The sequence below is a fragment of the Diadema antillarum genome, unplaced genomic scaffold, assembly GCF_040938485.1.
Source record: "Diadema antillarum isolate AM-2024a unplaced genomic scaffold, OU_Dant_1.0 seq00001244_RagTag, whole genome shotgun sequence".
Classification (NCBI taxonomy): domain Eukaryota; kingdom Metazoa; phylum Echinodermata; class Echinoidea; order Diadematoida; family Diadematidae; genus Diadema; species Diadema antillarum.
The window spans coordinates 804510-811119 of NW_027272031.1; the positions used below are offsets into that span (position 1 = coordinate 804510).

General features: G+C 35.2%; 1 protein-coding gene across 1 annotated transcript in view; it reads right to left on the reverse strand.

Moving 5' to 3' along the window:
* Positions 1-804, reverse strand: part of LOC139745246 (mitogen-activated protein kinase kinase kinase 3-like) — a 92052-nt gene extending 91248 nt beyond the window's left edge. The window contains exon 1 of the mRNA XM_071655650.1: positions 340-804. The gene's annotated coding sequence lies outside the window, so the exon portion shown is untranslated. The remainder of the gene's footprint in view (positions 1-339) is intronic.
* Positions 805-6610: the final 5806 nt, after the last annotated feature.

Sequence of the window (6610 nt, forward strand, 5' to 3'; positions counted from 1 at the left end):
TGCAAATATTTAACCACATCGATGTCGATCTCATTGTCATTGGCATGTTTACTGTGATACGTTATGAATAAGATGAAGGTGTCGTCTAAATTAAATCTAAGGAAATTTATTAGAGTAGTACTAGGCCCGGGACTAAGTAAAGTAGATTGGGTGCCCAGCACATATTCTAATGTTAGATTTAATTAGTCTGTTTAGTTTAGAGGTGAATGTACCGTTGCGTTTCAGTGCCAGTGCCAGTGGTCAAAGAGAAGAGATTAAAACGAGACAAAGAAAGAGTAAAGGCAAGCAGTAAGCGCTTACATTGACATTTGTGAAATGGAAACTTCCTGTACAATGTACCTTAATATCCAGGCAAATGGACATAGAGTGATGGTTTATCAAGCAGGGGAGATTTCAAGCGAGAAACTCAATCAGCTCGACCAACATGTATGATGTACAATGTAGCCAGGCGGTAGGATGTTGGTGGGTGGTTGTATCGTAACACACGGCACGGTGCCTGTCGCATCAGGTAGTGCGCGTAGTAAGTTCACCACTATTGACAGTGCAGTGTACAGGGCACCGGGCGAAAGCCCATCCCCTTCGCTTGTTCAGTAGTGACAACGACACAGAGATCGATTTATTCCAGCAATACAAGGAATGACTCTGATCCAATATGCTCCAAATACCTTCTTCACGTCTCTAGCACGAACAATAATTGGAGATCTCCTTTAGATTCCCTTCACTTCTGACAAAAAAGGCAGGTTAAACACACTGTTTCGAACCAGTTCGGAAGACAGTATCGCACAAGTGTACCACATCATAAAACCGCTCTATGGGTTATCTGTACTGATTACATATGCATGCATTTACATGGCTCGGCTATGCACCGTGCATGCATCGAACGTATGTACGTACGTGCAAGTGCGTAATGTATCTTTCCGACTGATACGTACGCACTATGGTCGGATGACTTCAGTGTAATTTTATACGTAGCACGAAATGGGACCAGAGCAGTGTATATTCTATGGACAACTGCAACGTGTGTTATGCGAAAGCTCGAGACCCCAATACAGGTTACAAATAAAAAAGTATTAGTACAGTTGCCAGCTCAGATAGGGGCGCCATGAACGCACTTGTGTGAAAACTACGATCCCTATGAAAACGGAGCATGCAAGTGTCAATAGAGGGCTCAGTGGGTTTTTTTTTCCACGAGAAGAAAATCTAAAAGATTTTTTCTCTCTTTCTAATCCAGCGGAAACAAAAATGTTTTATGTAGAAATGACAAATGTATACAACAAGGTTCACTCAACAAACGTGAAACTTGACTCTCACATTTTAGTAGTAAAACGAATAAGACGTGAACTGATATACAGTTGTATCAGAAAATTCGCTTCACTGAGAGATTTGCTTTTATAAAATAACATTTTAGTATGTTTTATGAAAGCATCTATGAGGTAAATTCAAGGTAAAGAGAGATTGCTTGCAGTCTTGTTTATAAGAGTAGATAAAAAAGCTCTTAAAAATATGATATCAAGCGCTTTATAAATGTTATGCATTGTTATTATTATTATAAATATGAAGAGTTTGTTCTCAAAAACCGATAAGTCCATTTTTGAAGATTTTGAAGCACGGTCTCTGTCATAAAGTACAAAATAATACCTTTTAAATGATATATTGGTCACTATACATATAAAGGTACATTCTTTAAGTTATGGTCGAAAGAAGCAAATATTTTCTTATTATTCTCTTTATTTTTCTTGACCTTTAGTCGCAAATATCTCCATTTGGCAAATATGGACTTATCGGTTTTTGCGAACAAACTCTTCACATGATGACAATCAAACCTGCAACAATATGCACTGATACTTTATTATTACCATTGTTGAACGTCCTTCAGATGGTTACAGTATTTCTTTCTTAGTTGTTGGCAGATCATTTTTTTTCAATGCTATTATTTCCAAAATATTGTGACTGTCTTGGATAAATATAAACGATTGTAATGACTAACATTCCCCACTTAAAGATGAAATCCACCCCAAAATAAATAAATTTCAAAAGAAAGAAAAATTATTCCCTACAGGATGGTACGAAAATGGAAAAAAAAAAACGGATACGAAATAAAGAAGATATGACATTTTGGAATTTCACATCTTTTGAAAAATATTTCTTGACCAGTCGTTATGAATATTCAAATGAGCGAGTTGATGATGTCATACCATCACAATTTTTAATGATATGCTATATGTGAAATTTCAAAAAAATTGTTATTTTTAGCTAACACAAGTAAATGCATATGCATATTATGCAAATGCATGTTATGAGAGTTAACAATATTACATTTTTGTTCTGTTTTATTTTGGGTGGTTTTAAGACAAGTTTTATATTTATACAACCGAAATATAAGATTTTTGTCATTCCTGTGTATGAAATGAATAAGAAATTGTGAGAGCTTGACATCGTCAACTTGCTAACTTAAATATTCATAAGGACTGGCCAAGCATATTTTTTTTTTGAAAAAATGTGAAATTTCAAATGTCATATATATTTCAAGAATAGGCCCTAAATTTGATGTGCAAGGAATCGTTAGAAATGACGACTAGGGCATGAGCATCAAGGAATAGTCATTTAAGGCCCTTAGCTATATGATTTTTACAGGGAAAGAGGAAATAGTACACCTTCCTGTGCGGCAGCGCAGTGACCGAGCACAGTATACTATCTGAAATAAGGGTTATAGGTTTAAATGTAAAAATTAGTAAATTTCCGGTTCACCTCTATAGTTTGTTTTGACACATAAGATTCATGAAGAAAGATTTCTGATCTTGCCTATTTATTATACTTATATAGTTACTTATCTAATGATTTATTTATTTGTTTATCTATTCATTCATGTGTTTATTTATTAACTTATTCATCATTTATCTACTTATTTTTTTATTCTTTATCTTTTATTTATCTAATCTATTTATTTATTCGTTCATTTATTTATTCACACTCTATAGTATCCTATAGCATGTTTCAGAGCCGAGGGGCCTGTTTTACAACAGATCCCCACAGCTTTGAAATTAAAATACATTACAAAATAATTTATTATAGGTTTCGGTGATATTCATAATGAGCAACAAGTATACATTTGAATAGATGAAAACATTGATTTTATTATATAGTATATTTGCAGCTATACATTGCAAATTATATAGCAGCGATAGATAAAACAAATTAAACTTGGAAGTGTTAAGGATATTCACCATTGGGTAAAAAAGAAACAATTGGACTAAAAACATAACAAATAAAACTAGCTTTTAAGACAAAAATGAGTATAAATTGATAAACATGATACATAGGGAACAAACAAACACAGCGGATTATCACGTTTCGTTATATATAGTTTCATTTCCAACACATACGATTACAGCATTTGAATACATACTAATGACACAACAATGCAATGAAAACAAACTATGAACGGTGATGCAATTTTGGTACATTTCAAGACAAGTACAGAATAATGACACGACAATGTACCGAAACAGGCAAACTGTGACCTGAAATACAATGTAAATCTCATGATAATGCTTGTTTTATTCTATACAAAGTTTAGCATCATACTGGATTTGTGTTGCCAAAGATGTTAACCACCTCTTTCAGGTTGATCGCTTCTCTAGTAATGAGTATGATTGGAGTGAAAAAAAAAAACATATGCCGAGTCCATGGTGGGTGTAGGAATATAAATGAATGTATTGGGGGAACAAGCAAGCGCTACCAGGAAGAGCTATAATGCAGGGAGAGTATATTAATAGCGACCGAGCGGGGTGGATGGCGGGGGGGGGGGGGGGGGAGTTGTTGGGGAGGGGATATCCCCCGTCACACACGAAGGAGCGCGTTCTCAGAATATTCATAATTGAAATTCATTTTTCTTGTGCACATTCCTCGTTGAATATCAATTTTTATATGCATCTTTTTTTCAAAGTTATGGGATTCATTCAAAGAATTTGAATTAAATTTAACGCTCGTTATTCACGTCCGTTGCGAGAAAGAAAAAATCCATAATGAATTCTTAGTTTGTTGCGTGATTTTCTCATTTACTGATCTTTTGTAATCTAATATCTAATAAAGGACAGTGACCTATAGCCGGGGAGGGTGTACATCAGAAGGGGATTACCCCCCCCCCCCCCACACACACACACACACACAGGAGGGAACTTTTTATCTTTAGGATTGAAATTCATCGATCCAGGATATAGATACTTTTTTTGTGGAATATTTGTTGAATTTTTTAAAAAAAAAACAGTGGGCCTATATATAGATATGCCTTCCAGTTGCTAGAAAAAGTGTCAAATAAACTAAATTCCTTAAATGTAACCTCATCGTATAATAACTATTGCCCTTGTGATGGGTTTTGTCAGCATATTGTGTTTGATATTGTGGGTATTTGTATGTGCTTATTTTATGATATGATTTTCCCTAAAGGTGAAGTTCGAATTTTAAACAAAAGGTTGGTTCTTTTATCATCAAGTTATCATTGAACATTTTGTATATAGTTTAACAAAAACAAGAATGATATGAAAACATAATAATCGCTTCTGTTATGTAATTTTGACATTTACTCTTTTTCGTATTTTATTGATGACATAATGTTATAATAATAACTATAAAGACAGTGACAGTAATTTCTTACCAAATGTTAATCAATTTTCTTTCCAAACATTTCCAGAAGTAACCTTTAATATATCGAACATTAGCATGTAATGATTTATTGTCAGTTACATTGCGTATTTAGAAATTTACATGTGTATTATATAGAAAGTGATATCATATTCTAAGTTAGCATAAGTGTGCTATTCTCTTTTTAGCTTCACCAACTTTCTCAATACTATTTTTTACTGTTATTATCTTTATAGTTATCATTATAAGATTATTTCACTTTCATTCTTGTCACAATCATCATCGTTTAAGTTGTGGTTGAAAAAAAAAACACACATGCCATTCAAGTACATGTATCTTAATAGCAAATAGTATATTTTGCGATATATAGCGATTGCATGTAAATATGTCTGCTTGTTTCATCTGCTTCAAGTACTGTAATGTGCAGATCCTTTAACTGTTTCGCAGTATAGTAGGTTTGTGAATCGTGTGCATATAGATTATACTGAGTAGGTTGCAAAAGACGAGAATCTGACCCCAATGTGTATCACTGGTTTCTGCAGGCGATTTAAAGATTGGAAAACTTTTCTGGTTAATCAAGATTTGCCCGTTCTCAGGTCATATATGAAATTCAGATGCCTTATAAAATTTCTTATGTTGGTGAGTAACAAGTATAAAGTATACGAACAATTTAAGTGATTTCTTGCAGAACAGACTAAGCGCCACTTTTTAGGTCAAGTTTTAAAGGAAAAATACATCAGAGGAAAATAGAAGCCGTTCCAGTGATACTGCACTTGTGACATAACAAGGAATATTCTGTTAAGCTGTGATTATAAATCTCCCGTTTTTCTGTCACCTTTTTCTTAGCAGCTTTAAGAGCAAATATCTCAAATCAGCACGAATGATGAAGTTAACTTGTTTTCCTATCAAACTATTAATTCTCAAAACAAAGATTGAAGCTCCGAGTGTCGGTCCTTTATCTGTTTCTTGCAAACATTGAGGGCGTCCTTTATGATTAACAATCCGGCCGCATTGCTTCCATTGCCATGAGTTTGTTATCTTTACTTGTTAATGTTTATGGACAAGATAAGTTGTGAGTAAGGGATGTATATGTCTTACCACTATGGGCATACATAAAAATCGTGAAGTACTGCCACAGGAGCATTGTATCCTACCATAATGATAATGTTCTTGTATTTTAATCGCGTATATGGCTGCTTGTAGGGGCGAGCGTATGATATAGGCCTATACCTATAAACCATACCACTGTGTCTGCCACTTTCTTAAATTAACCGTTATTAATACAGGAACAGAGAATACAACCATTCAATCAATGACTGAGCAGGTAAAATACAGAACTAAGATTTGTGTAGTTATGCTTGGATTGTTTTAAAGAAATCCACAAGAAGCAGGTTCTTCTTCATCTCCATTATGTGCATGCACTATTACGCAAAATTATATTCAACTCCGGCAATTCAACTTTTGCGCTCTCTATATTGAATTGAATGTGCTTGAACATCCGCATGAAGAGCCATGTAAACGTTATTCCTTATCATCATTATCACCCACACACTAAGCCCCATCCATGACCGAAGACCCGCTTTAAATAGTGTTGGTCTCATGAGCCGTTTTTATAATGTTAAACTTGTGCTACCTTCTGTCGAGCGCGTGATGGGCCTTGTTTGCCTAGCGTCGGACTCGTGGGCCTTCTAACTCATGGGCGTGCGTATCACATGACTCGTAGATGGGCTGTTTGACATGACTCATGGAAATTTTTTTCCGATGTCAAACTCGTGGGTCGTACACTCTTGGGTGTCGGTCTCGTGTATAGGATGACCCTGCACTTCCCGAAACCCTTCTTTGTTCTCCACTCCGAGGCTCACTTGTAAAAGAGATCCGTCTTCCTTTCTCATGATGCCCTGCTTTGTTATAGCGCTTCCCCCCCCCCCCCGACTTATCCGTCCACACTCAACATGTTTCTTGGGCTCTC